Source organism: Stegostoma tigrinum, chromosome 11, assembly GCF_030684315.1.
Source record: "Stegostoma tigrinum isolate sSteTig4 chromosome 11, sSteTig4.hap1, whole genome shotgun sequence".
Lineage (NCBI taxonomy): Eukaryota > Metazoa > Chordata > Chondrichthyes > Orectolobiformes > Stegostomatidae > Stegostoma > Stegostoma tigrinum.
In genome coordinates this window covers 28,473,132-28,484,882 of record NC_081364.1, presented here as the reverse complement: position 1 = coordinate 28,484,882, position 11,751 = coordinate 28,473,132, and the positions used below count along the sequence as shown (strand labels likewise).

The window sequence follows — 11,751 nt, the reverse complement described above, 5'->3', positions numbered from 1 at the left end:
AGAGCCTTTTTCTTAGGATGGTGACGGCGAGCACGAGGAGGTATAGCTTTAAATTGAGGGGTGAAAAATATAGGACAGATGTCAGAGGTAGTTTCTTTACTCAGACAGTAGTAAGGGAATGGAACGCTTTGCCTGCAACGGTAGTAGATTCGCCAACTTTAGGTACATTTAAGTCGTCATTGGACAAGCATATGGATGTACATGGAATAGTGTAGGTTAGATGGGCTTGAGATCGGTATGACAGGTCGGCACAACATCGAGGGCCGAAGGGCCTGTACTGTTCTGTAATGTTCTATAAGCCAGTTGGGGCCTTCAAGTTAACAAGAGCAATTTTATTTCAAAACCTACTTGGGTAAAAATGCAGAAATCATTAACCAAAAGTGTCAGATGTACAAATACATTGAACAGCAGGAAGGATTTCTGAGATGGATCCACGTAGTATAGCATCTTCAGTATAACACCTCAGCCAACTCGAGAGGCAACTGGAAAAGAGGAATTATAAAGACCATAAAAAGCCTACCTGATCCATTCATTCCACGACTGGTAAACTGTCCTCACTCTTAACACATTGTCAACTATGTTTATTCTAATTGTTTACTGTATACAAATGATCACTTCTCAATAAACTGCTGCATCGTAACACTTTTTAAAGTAATCTGTGATACTTGATCAAATCTTACGTTGTGCTGAATAGTTGCTGAGGAGTGGGTGAATGAAGCAGAATGCAATCTCTCACAGGTACTGTGCAGTTCTATTTGATTTATCTTTGGGATAATCAAACCATTGCAGAATCTTTCCCTGGTGCAGATGGTGTGATACAGATTTTTTTTTAAATTGATGGTTATCTCTTTGGGAAAATGTGAGGTTATGCACTTTGGCAGGAAGAATAAAGGATGTGAATATTATCAAAAATGGAGAAAGATTGCAAAAGCTATAGCACAGAGGGATTTGGGATTCCTTGTACATAAATCTCAAAAGGCTAGCATAGAAGTTCAGCATGGAATATGTAAGGCAAATGGAATGTTGGCATTTACTTCAAAGGGAATGGAATATAAAAATAAAGAAGTCTTGCTAAAATTATGCAAGCCGGTAGTCAGACCAGAGCTAGAATACGGTGGACAGTTTTGGTCCTCTAACCAAAGGAAAGACTGGCATTAAAGGCAGTCCTGAGAAGGCTCACTAGACTGATACCAGGTGTGGAGGGTCTGTCTTAGGAGAAGCTGAGTAGATTAAGCTTGTACTCATTGAGTTTAGAAGAATGAGAGACAACCTTATGGAAACATACAAGATTCTTGGGTGACTTACAGGGTAGATGCACAGAGATTACTTGACTCTTGCATAAGAGGAAACAATTTAGGCTTATCAGATCAGCCATAAGCTAAGTGAATAGTGGGACACAGTTGATGGGCTGAATGGCCTGCTTCTGCTCTTTGTTTTAATGGTCTTCACGTCTCCCCAATGTTTGTGTGTCACTCAATATAGTACTGAAGCACTATGTTGACAAATTGCTTAGTAATGATTAAAAACAGATTAAAATAAAGTTCACATTCTAAACAAGACAGACAAGAACGTAGAGATGTCAAAATGGACAGAAACTTTTTAGAAGAAAGTATTTTAATTGTAAAGTGCAATATGTCATAACAAGTACATTTAAGTTACTACATGAAATAAAAACAAAGATGTTTAAAATGTTGTTTCAGTGACAATGGGAACTGCAGATGCTGGAGAATCCAAGATAATGGAATGTGAGGCTGGATGAACACAGCAGGCCCAGCAGCATCTCAGGAGCACAAAAGCTGACGTTTTGGGCCTAGACCCTTCATCAGAGAGGGGGATGGGGTGAGGGTTCTGGAATAAATAGGGAGAGAGGGGGAGGCGGACCGAAGATGGAGAGAAAAGAAGATAGGTGGAGAGGAGAGTATAGGTGGGGAGGTAGGGAGGGGATAGGTCAGTCCAGGGAAGACGGACAGGTCAAGGAGGTGGGATGTTAGTAGGTAGGAGATGAAGGTGCGGCTTGGGGTGGGAGGAAGGGATGGGTGAGAGGAAAAACAGGTTAGGGAGGCAGAGACAGGTTGGACTGGTTTTGGGATGCAGTCGGGGGAGGGGACGAACTGGGCTGGTTTTGGGATGCGGTGGGGGAAGGGGAGATTTTGAAGCTGGTGAAGTCCACATTGATACCATTGGGCTGCAGGGTTCCCAAGCGGAATATGAGTTGCTGTTCCTGCAACCTTCGGGTGGCATCATTGTGGCACTGCAGGAGGCCCATGATGGACCATGTCATCTAAAGAATGGGAGGGGGAGTGGAAATGGTTTGCGACTGGGAGGTGCAGTTGTTTATTGCGAATCGAGCGGAGGTGTTCTGCAAAGCAGTCCCCAAGCCTCCGCTTGGTTTCCCCAATGTAGAGGAAGCCGCACCGGGTACAGTGGATGCAGTATACCACATTGGCAGATGTGCAGGTGAACCTCTGCTTAATGTGGAAAGTCATCTTGGGGCCTGGGATTGGGGTGAGGGAGGAGGTGTGGGGACAAATAGCTGCTGTATACACAGGCACTGGGTGAATACTTCATTTGTCATTTTTTTTAACCTCTTGAAGTCTAGCTTTGTTAGGTGGGCATTCCTTAAAAACTTTAGGCTTGTTTGGAAAGATACGTTAATATTCCAGCAACAAAGCTTAGAAGTAACATCTGCTGAATGTGAATCAATCTGACTTGGTCTGATGCCCATGATAAAGCTGGGTGCTGGTCCATCTTTGGAAAAGCAGCTGTCATAAAACAAGACAATAGAGGTATAAATCCACTGCAGTCTAGACAGGGTGCTTGCAGAAAGCACGTTCCTGGTGACCAGGGGAACCTAGAACTGGGGTCAAAGTTTAAGAATATTGGGTAAACCATATTTTTCCTCCCTGCATTCAATGGGACACAAGATAACTAAGTAGTTACCAGCAGCAATGTGAACCTCCCCACCTATAGAGCCCTTCAAGCTCACCCAACTTGCAACATGCCTCTATGAAATCCCATTTGGGTATGAACTGAACTTTTTCAACTCTTCCACACTGATGAAATCTGGACAAAAGTTTGGGCAGTGAACACCATCTGATGCAAATGCATTGCCCCAACTCCAACATCTCAACAACCGGGCTCAGCCTCCCTCTGGAGAATGTTGACAATACTCAACAGAAGACAGGTTAGGCATGGCTGATGTTTTCACAAGTAGTACTGGGCATCAATTGCGGAAACCCCGATGAAACAATAAAGCAAATTGTAACATCTTGTCTCTGACTCAAGTTTGAAGGCAATGATTTGGAGTTACACTTGCTCTCCAAAAAGACCTTGTACTGATTAAGTAACTTGACATTGAAACTCTGATGTCAGCTTCTGCTCCTAAAGCCATGCAAAAGAAGGAAGAAGATCCCAGATGGATCTTATGAAAGGGGTGTAGCCAACATTCCATTGTTAACACACCGCTCCTTTTGTGAGTTTCTCAGTTTACACCATGCACTATTTTTGATGTTTTATTGTTTTTTAAATCCCATTATTGTTTCACGATACAAAATTTCTCTGAGCAGATTTTTAACGTAAAAATTAATATATTTAAAACAAACCTACATGAAACTCTCAATAGTTGTTCAAAGAAATCTAGATGCTCAAACTGTAAAGAAAAGACTCTTAATATTAAGATTTCTCTCGCTAATAATACACCTGTGCTTCTGCGCAATATAAATTGTATACAATGGTAGAAAAGACAGTCAAAATACTTTAATGTTTGCTTTCATTTCTAATATTGTTAAAACAGTGAAATTCAAAGTATAAGGCTGTACTTACTAATCCATCCTTTGTTCATTTAACCCATTTAAAACAAAACCAACATGAAAACAAAGGAAGTAAGAGTAACCTACTCCTGTATTTATGATTCACAGTGCTGTGGCCATTATTTGACATCCAATTTGTAGCTGCTGACTGGTTCTACCCACATTATTTTGGCTGTTCTTATCTTGGTAGCCAGACTCTGAGAAAGAGAGCATCCTATCACTTGTGACTATATTATTGATTTAATATTTTAGTTATAGAGTCATACAGCATGGAAGCAGACCCTTCAGTGCAAATCATCATTGCTGACAAGATATCCCAATCTGATCTAGTCCCAGTTGCCACGTTTGGCCCATATCCCTCTAAACCCGTCCTATTCATACAGCTGTGCAGATGCTTTTTAAATGTTGTAATCGTACCAGCCTCCATCACTTCCTCTGGCAGCTCATTCTGTACATGCACCAACCTCTGCGTGAAAAAGTTACCCCTCAGATCCTTTTTAAATCTTGCCCCTCTCACTTATGTCCTCTAGTTTTTGATTCTCACCACCCTAGGAAAAGGACCTTGGCTATTAGCCCTATCCACGCTCCTCGTGATTTTACGAACCTCTTTCAGGTCAGCCCTCAGCTCTGATCTCCAGAAAAAATAGCCCCAGCCTATTCAGCCTCTCCCTATAGCTCAAACCTTCTGGTCCTGGCAACAGCCTTGTAAATCTTTTCTGCACCTCCTCAAGTTGAATGACATCCTTCCTATAGAAGGTTGTAAATGAGAAGAGTTTTTTTAACACCTTTTAGATGAGATCAGGTGGAACTTACAATTTGCACATACTGAAGGTAATTTATCATTTATTTATAGAGGAAGAGATAATATAGCTTGCATCTGTCTGAGACAATCATTTAGAACCCAAGTAACTTTAATCTTGAGTAGAAAAATGTTTTGGGCAGATCTTTCCTCCAGGGTTTGGGAGCCTGGTGTTAAGATCAAATCTGAGATCCCAAGTTGTCACCAAGGCTGTCATGAAATTTTCTCGGAGCAGCCTCTCAGGTCATCAACTATGGATAGGCACCCAGTAGTGCAGGGCCCATCAAAGGGCAGGCAGCTCCTTGTTTCAGCAGCTCCACTGAGCAAGGTGGGTGCTGCTAAAGACTAGGGACAAGGAGAATGCTTCAACATACAGTGACCTATGCTGGCCTCTACATTAATGAGTAAATGGCCGGCACATGGTTCAGAGAGGAGCTAAAGCACCTTCAGTGGCAGTGACTGCCACAAAAAAGCTTTTCATAATAGCGAGCTCCTTGTTGAGGCACATGTCTCCTGAAGCTGGAGGCCGATGTTACTTTTTCCTCTTCTGATCTTCTAGATCTTCAACTCACAACTCAGGCGCTATGAATTCGAGAGTGTTTGCCTTCAGCTTAGCAGTTTAGTCTATCCAGACTTTGAGTGCTAATTTACCATAGAACAGCAGAACTTAGTCAAGCCTGATACTATGCTCATCCAAACTCTACATCATGCATTTACACCAGAGATTGCTGATTAGTGATGAAAAGCAGATACAAAGTAAGCAATACAAAGTTGTTCATCATTGTGAAGGATCATAAATCACAGATGGAGGAAAGTGTAACCTCGACAAAAAAACAAAACAGGCAAATATACAGAGCCAAGAGTTCAAAATGGAGGTAGAGAGCAAAAGTGGTGCAGAGGAAGAAATAAACAGAGAAATAAATGTAAAGAAAACATTGTGAGACAAATGGAAAAAGAGGTAGAGAAATCCCAAAGTTTACGATTGCATTTTACAGATATGTAAGGATACACACAAGTGAGCATGATCAAAAATCACAGCTACATTAACAAAACTTTTTAGCACTTTGGAATCAAAAATAGAATACAGTTATATCAATGTTGCTTTAAAAGAAGTAAAATATTTTCCATTCTCAATAAAGGCTTACAATTCTAAAATACAAACATTTCAAATGTTTCACAATATGTGCAGAAACTTCAAAAAGCATGAAGGTTATCTAACTGTACTTTTAGCAGACCATGCTCCTATTGGTACATATACAAGCAATCCATTATTATTGTCTTAATCTTGCACCAACAATTTGATGCTAAGTTTACTGCTACTTACAGAAATGTTCCATAATCTAGTTGGTTGTTATGACATGTTTAAACATTTCTGGTCTCTTTCATAGCTACCTTTTGTACTTCTAAGTCAAATTTCAAAATAATATATCTACTTTTAAAGATGTACTTGTTTCTATTTGTTATTTGGAGTGAAACATATTTTGTAAAATTTAGAAATGTCAGACATTCCAGATATGCACAATGTTGTTCATCAATCATATTGGCAGAAAAGCTATATTTTACAAAATTGTAATGCCTTAGGTACACTTCACATACTGATGCATGACTCCTTTTTCAGTGGAAATATGCAAGTAGTATTTCTCTGTGGAGAGAGCCACAAGTTAAGAGAGGAATTTTAAGAGGCCTGCCTTTTAAAAGCTCTCTTGTTAATTTTGCAAATTTGCCAATGATGCATGAGATCTTGAGATTTGTTTGTAGCTCAGAATGTTCTGTTACATCTGGAAGAGAATTAATAAAAAGGATATTACCATTTAGAATGGCTAATTCCAACACAACAGCATTTAAAATGGACATTTTATTGCAGATTTATTCGTCTTTAAATGAGGAGTAGCCTGGTAGTGTTAATCATAAAGAATTACAAAATCCTAAGATCCTGTTCCTGGATCCATCTAAGACTGATCCATAATAAGATGCGTTTTAGCAATTGTGGTTTGGCCAAGCCTGTTCTGGCAAGAACAACATTTCATCTTCGGAAAACAAGAAGGACAAAAAATCAATCACACAGGAGACTGGCTCGATACTAAGACACAGGGTTGGAGAGTCACGTCTTTTAGTGAATTGTCAAAAGGAATCTTGCATAACACAAAGCTGATTCCAGAAATGATGGTATACAATGCTCTCAAGCTCCTGTGTAGTTCTACAAGACACCATTGTGGGACCAGCTCTCCACCACCACCTTCCACAGCCCAACCTCAATCTCACAGGAAATAATATTGGGTAAATACCTCATTCTGACACTGAACTGAAATAAATTCCCCAGAAAATAATCTATTCTTACACTGACAGAATGCTGCAATTTCTATGCATTTTTTCTCTGAGTTTTCAAAATCTTTTAAAATTTGACTTTAGCCAAGTAAGCCTTTCATCCTCTTCCTTTTCTCTCTGCATCTAATTCTTTTGCTTCCTGTTTGGTCACATCTTGGTTGAAGTGAAATCATGAAGTCACTTAGATACTGAAGCTCAAAGTGCCGATAATTCATATTATGCCTAATTTGAACCATTACAAGTTTAAACCTCAGAATGAAATAAATGTACAGAAACAGAAGTTGCTGGAAAAGCTCAGCAGGTCTGGCAGAGTCTGCGAAGAAAAAGTCATATCTGTTCTGCGGACGGGTAACCAGACCTGAAACACTAACTCTGATTTTAGACACTCTGGAGGCAGGAAGCAAGTTTCCGCTGATGAGTCCAGAACCAGAGGACACAGTTTAAAAATAAGGGGTAGGCCATTTAGAACAGAGTTGAGGAAAAACTTCTTCACCCAGAGAGTGGTGGATATATGGAATGCTCTGCCCCAGAAGGCAATGGAGGCCAACTCTCTAGATACTTTCAAGAAAGGTATGGATAGAGCTCTTAAAGATAGTGGAATCAAGGTTATGGGGATAAGGCAGGAACGGGATACTGATTGTGGATGATCAGCCATGATCATAATGAATGGTGGTGCTGGCTCGAAGGGCCGAATGGTCTACTCCTGCACCTATTGTCTATTGTCTATATTTTCTTAACAGATGCTGCCAGACCTGCTAAGCTTTTCCAGCAACTTCAGTTTTTGTTCCTGATTTACAGCACCCACGGTTCTTTCAGTTTTTCATGAAATAAATGTATATTTACAACAAACGTTTAAACCTTAAATGATGAGATTTCCATTTGGGATGCTCACTTATCATTCTGGCAGGCCAAATAGTTTTGAAGGATCAAATTGGAATTAATGTCAAGATGGACAATGAAGCTAATTTGGATGTTGATATACTGCATATATATACCAACTGCAAAACTGGTATTGGTTACATTGTTTAAATTCAATGTAACTGAAGAACGTCTGCCTTTTCAAGCAATCAGATAGGCATGGATAATTTCATGTCATGTATTTTATTCTTGTGAATGTGTTTTGGTGATGTGGGATACTTTATAGGAATCTATTCCGTAAGGTCAGAACAGTTATGGAGAATTTTTACTTTACATAGTTGGAAATCATTATTCTTTTTCCATGCCAGATGTAGGGCCAGCTGATTATCCTGATTTTTTTCAGCATGACTCTGGTATTAGAATAACTCCCTTAGGCTGAAAGGCAGAAGCAGAAGCATTTTATAGAATGTGAACTTATGCCCTGAAAAAAGCAGGGAACATGAGATTTCCCGCAAAGTTTTTGATTTAGTAAGTTCTTAATATAGAAGCTTCTGACATGTGGCATATTTGCAATTTTTACTTCCTTAATTTTTGAAATATCCATCAACCCCTATTGTCATATAACTATTTGAAATATTTTAGCTACTTGGAACAATGCAGCAAAGCACACTAACTTTGATTCAGTTATAACCTCGCTGACTATTTTAATAATGTTGACTACAGTAATAACGACTTTGACCAATTAAACAATACTCCAATCCTTATCCATCCTCCTAAGTTTACGAGAGAGGCTTGTCTTCTAAAGAAGAGCTGAGTCACGGCATTCCCTAACTTACTTAAGACCATAAGCCATTAAGAAGTAGGAGCAGAATTAGGCCATTTGGCCCATTAAATCCAACTGACACTCAATGAGAGCATTACTGACCGGTTAATCCTCAACTCCATTCTCCTGCTTTATCCCCATAAGCTGTGATTCCCTTAATGATTCGAAATCTGTCTATCTCAACCATAACATACTTAGCAATCCAGCCTCAAATTCTCTTGTTGGTAAAGAAATCCACAGATTCACCACCTTCTGAGAGAAAATATTTCTCCTCACCCATGTCTTATGACCAATTAAATTAACCTATCCTCTTCAGAAAATCCCTTTGTACCCAGTATCAGCCTAGTGAAGCTTGACTTGACTGCATCCAATGACAGAATAACTTTCCTCAGATGAGGGGTCCAACACTGGTTACAGTAGTCTAGGTTTGGTATGGCTGGTGTCTGGTGTAGTTTTAAAATGACTTTCTTATTTTTATATGCCATTTGTCTTCCTCATTACCCATAGAATTTGGATTCTAGATTTTTGTGATTCATGTACTTCAATGTCCAAATCTCTCTGTGCTGCATTTTTCTGCAGTCTTTTCCCATTTAATATTCAGCTCTTCTATTCTTCCTGCCTGCATTGGTATTCCATCGGCCGAGACTTTTCCAACTCCATTTAACCTGTCCATATCCTTCTGCAGACTAGATGTATCATCTTCACTACTCACCTTCCTAAACTGTTTTTGTGTCCTCCACAGGCACATTGTACATTCACTTCCATCGTCTAGGTTATTACAAATAATTGTTGCTCCAACAATGATCCCTGTGACTCTCCACTACTTACAAGTTATCATCCTGAAAATGCTCTCTTTATCCCAACTCTCTGCCTTCTCTAGCCAACCATACTAATAAACCACCCCAACACCACAGGATGTTAGCTTATAGATGAGCCTTATGAGACATATCAAATGTCTTTTGGAAATCCAAATATATTGCATCCACTGCTTCCTTTTGGTCTATCCTGCTTGTTATCCTCTCGAAGAATTCTAATAAATTTTCTAAGATATCCCCTTTGTGAAGCCATACTTACTCTGATTGCACCATATTTTTCTAAATGCTCTGCTATTACATCCCTTTTATAGACTCTAACATTTTCTATAAGACAGATGTTAAACTAATGGCTTTTTTTATATGTATGTATATCTTTTTAAATAATGTTGTTACATTGGGAGTTTTCCAATCATGTTGGCCTTTTCCAGAATCTAAGGGTTCTAGAATGATTACCACCAGTGTATCCACTTTGTAGCAACTTCCTTGAAAATCCTAGGGTGTAGCTCATCAGGCCCAGAGGACTTTTAAACCCTTAGTCCCATTAGTTTCTCCAGTGCTTCTGTTCTGCAGTGATAGCTATTGCGTTTATTTTCTCCCCTCTATTCCTACATTAGCCATATGATTATACAGTATTTTAGGACTTTTGTTGTAAAGATTGATACAAAGTACTTATTCATCTCTAATCTGCCATTTCCTGGCTCCCCATTATTACTTCACAGCCTCTGTCTCAAAAGGGCTTACGTTCCCTATTGCCTCTCTCTTCCATTTTATATATTTTAAAGAAGCACTTACTGTCCATATTTATGTTACTTGCTAGTTTTCCTTCAGTTTATTTTCTCCCTTTATTTTGATCAGATGATTATGTCCAGATAGAACTGTTGTTACAACTGAGGTTTATAAGATTATTACATTTAGGACTGGGACTTTCTTTAAGTTTGAGGCAAATAATGGGCATTGTCAGATCTATTTTGAAGTCTGTCTAACAGTAAGGCTGTATAGTTTAACTGTTGGAGATCAATGAAAGGCTTAGATTATTTTAATGGGATATTTCTGCTTGTAGACAGTGAAACCTGTTTGTAATGAGCAGACTTAGTCTCCAAAACTCATAAGAAGTTGCTGTAGGTAAAGTCACTGAAGTCCCATTAGGCTGCTCTCTCATTAGAGACGGCTGGTGGTGGTTTAACATGACTGACACCACACTTCAGGCGAGGGGAGAGATGGAGAAGGAAAACCCTTCATAGTAACCTCAGTTGGTGCAGGAATTGAGCTCATGCTGTTGCCATTACTCTGCATTGCAAACTAGTATTCCAGCTACTAAACTGTAGCAATTGCTGTGTAAAATGTTCCTTTGCTTGTAAGATGAAAGAGAGGCAGCATCGAGACAAGGTAATCTGTTGTTGTCCCTGGATGAAATGCTACTATGGTTTATGTTGCTGTGAAAGAGTGTAATTATATCTTACAGACACTGTCAGCCTGTTCCTTAATTAGATGGGAGAACAGCTCTCTCAATTTTGGCACAAGCCCCAGATATTACCAAGGAGGACTTTGCAGAGTCAACAGGGCTACGTGCTATTGTCATGTCTATCCAATCTTGGCGTGCATGTGAAGGCAGATGGTCAGCCTGGTTTCATTCCTTTAAATCAGATTCTGTAGCAATTTTATATAACTAAGTAGAATGCAAGGCATTTCAAAGGGCAATTAAAAATTAGCCACTTTCCTTTTAATGCTAACTGTGTGGCCTGCCCTCTCCTGAGGGTTGAATAGCAGCAGTAGCATTTTACTGTTCTCTCTTGAACTCTTAACTTTGCAGCTCTTTGTTTCTTTCCCATTTGCTGGATTTGAACTTTCATCCGCATTTTTTTTTGCTGTTGGTTTGTTCCTTCTATGGTACCAAATAGAATTCCTATCCTTTAGGGGTGTAACTGGTTTTAGATCATGTTAAATTACGTTACGTTAGATCATGTTAAGTACCACCTCATGATGATCTGTAATATTACCCACCAACAGATTTGTCGAGGTTACTATGAACCTCTCATTAATGTCACCAAAAATTAACCTTACCTAACTCTAAAATCTTTCTTATTTTTCCTTCTAAACAAGGCATGGATCTTGAACCAATCCCAAAACCAAATGAACATTTCTGAAATTGGAATTATTGAAATTTGGTTCATTATCAAACTGAATATGACCTGTACTCTAGATAATTCTAGGACCTAATATGTTAGAAAAGTATCCAAAACACACAAGAAATTCATTAACTTTATGACATGCTTGCTGTTTATTCCAATCCATATGAAAAAGTCCCCGATTAAAACCACACCT

The 11,751-nt window shown here is 39.2% G+C and overlaps 1 protein-coding gene across 1 annotated transcript in view; it reads right to left on the bottom strand.

Annotated features, from left to right (window-relative positions):
- Positions 1–1,614: 1,614 nt before the first annotated feature.
- The window catches only part of ninj1 (ninjurin 1), a 60,255-nt gene continuing 50,118 nt past the window's right edge, over positions 1,615–11,751 (bottom strand). The window contains exon 4 of the mRNA XM_048547698.2: positions 1,615–6,386. The gene's annotated coding sequence lies outside the window, so the exon portion shown is untranslated. The remainder of the gene's footprint in view (positions 6,387–11,751) is intronic.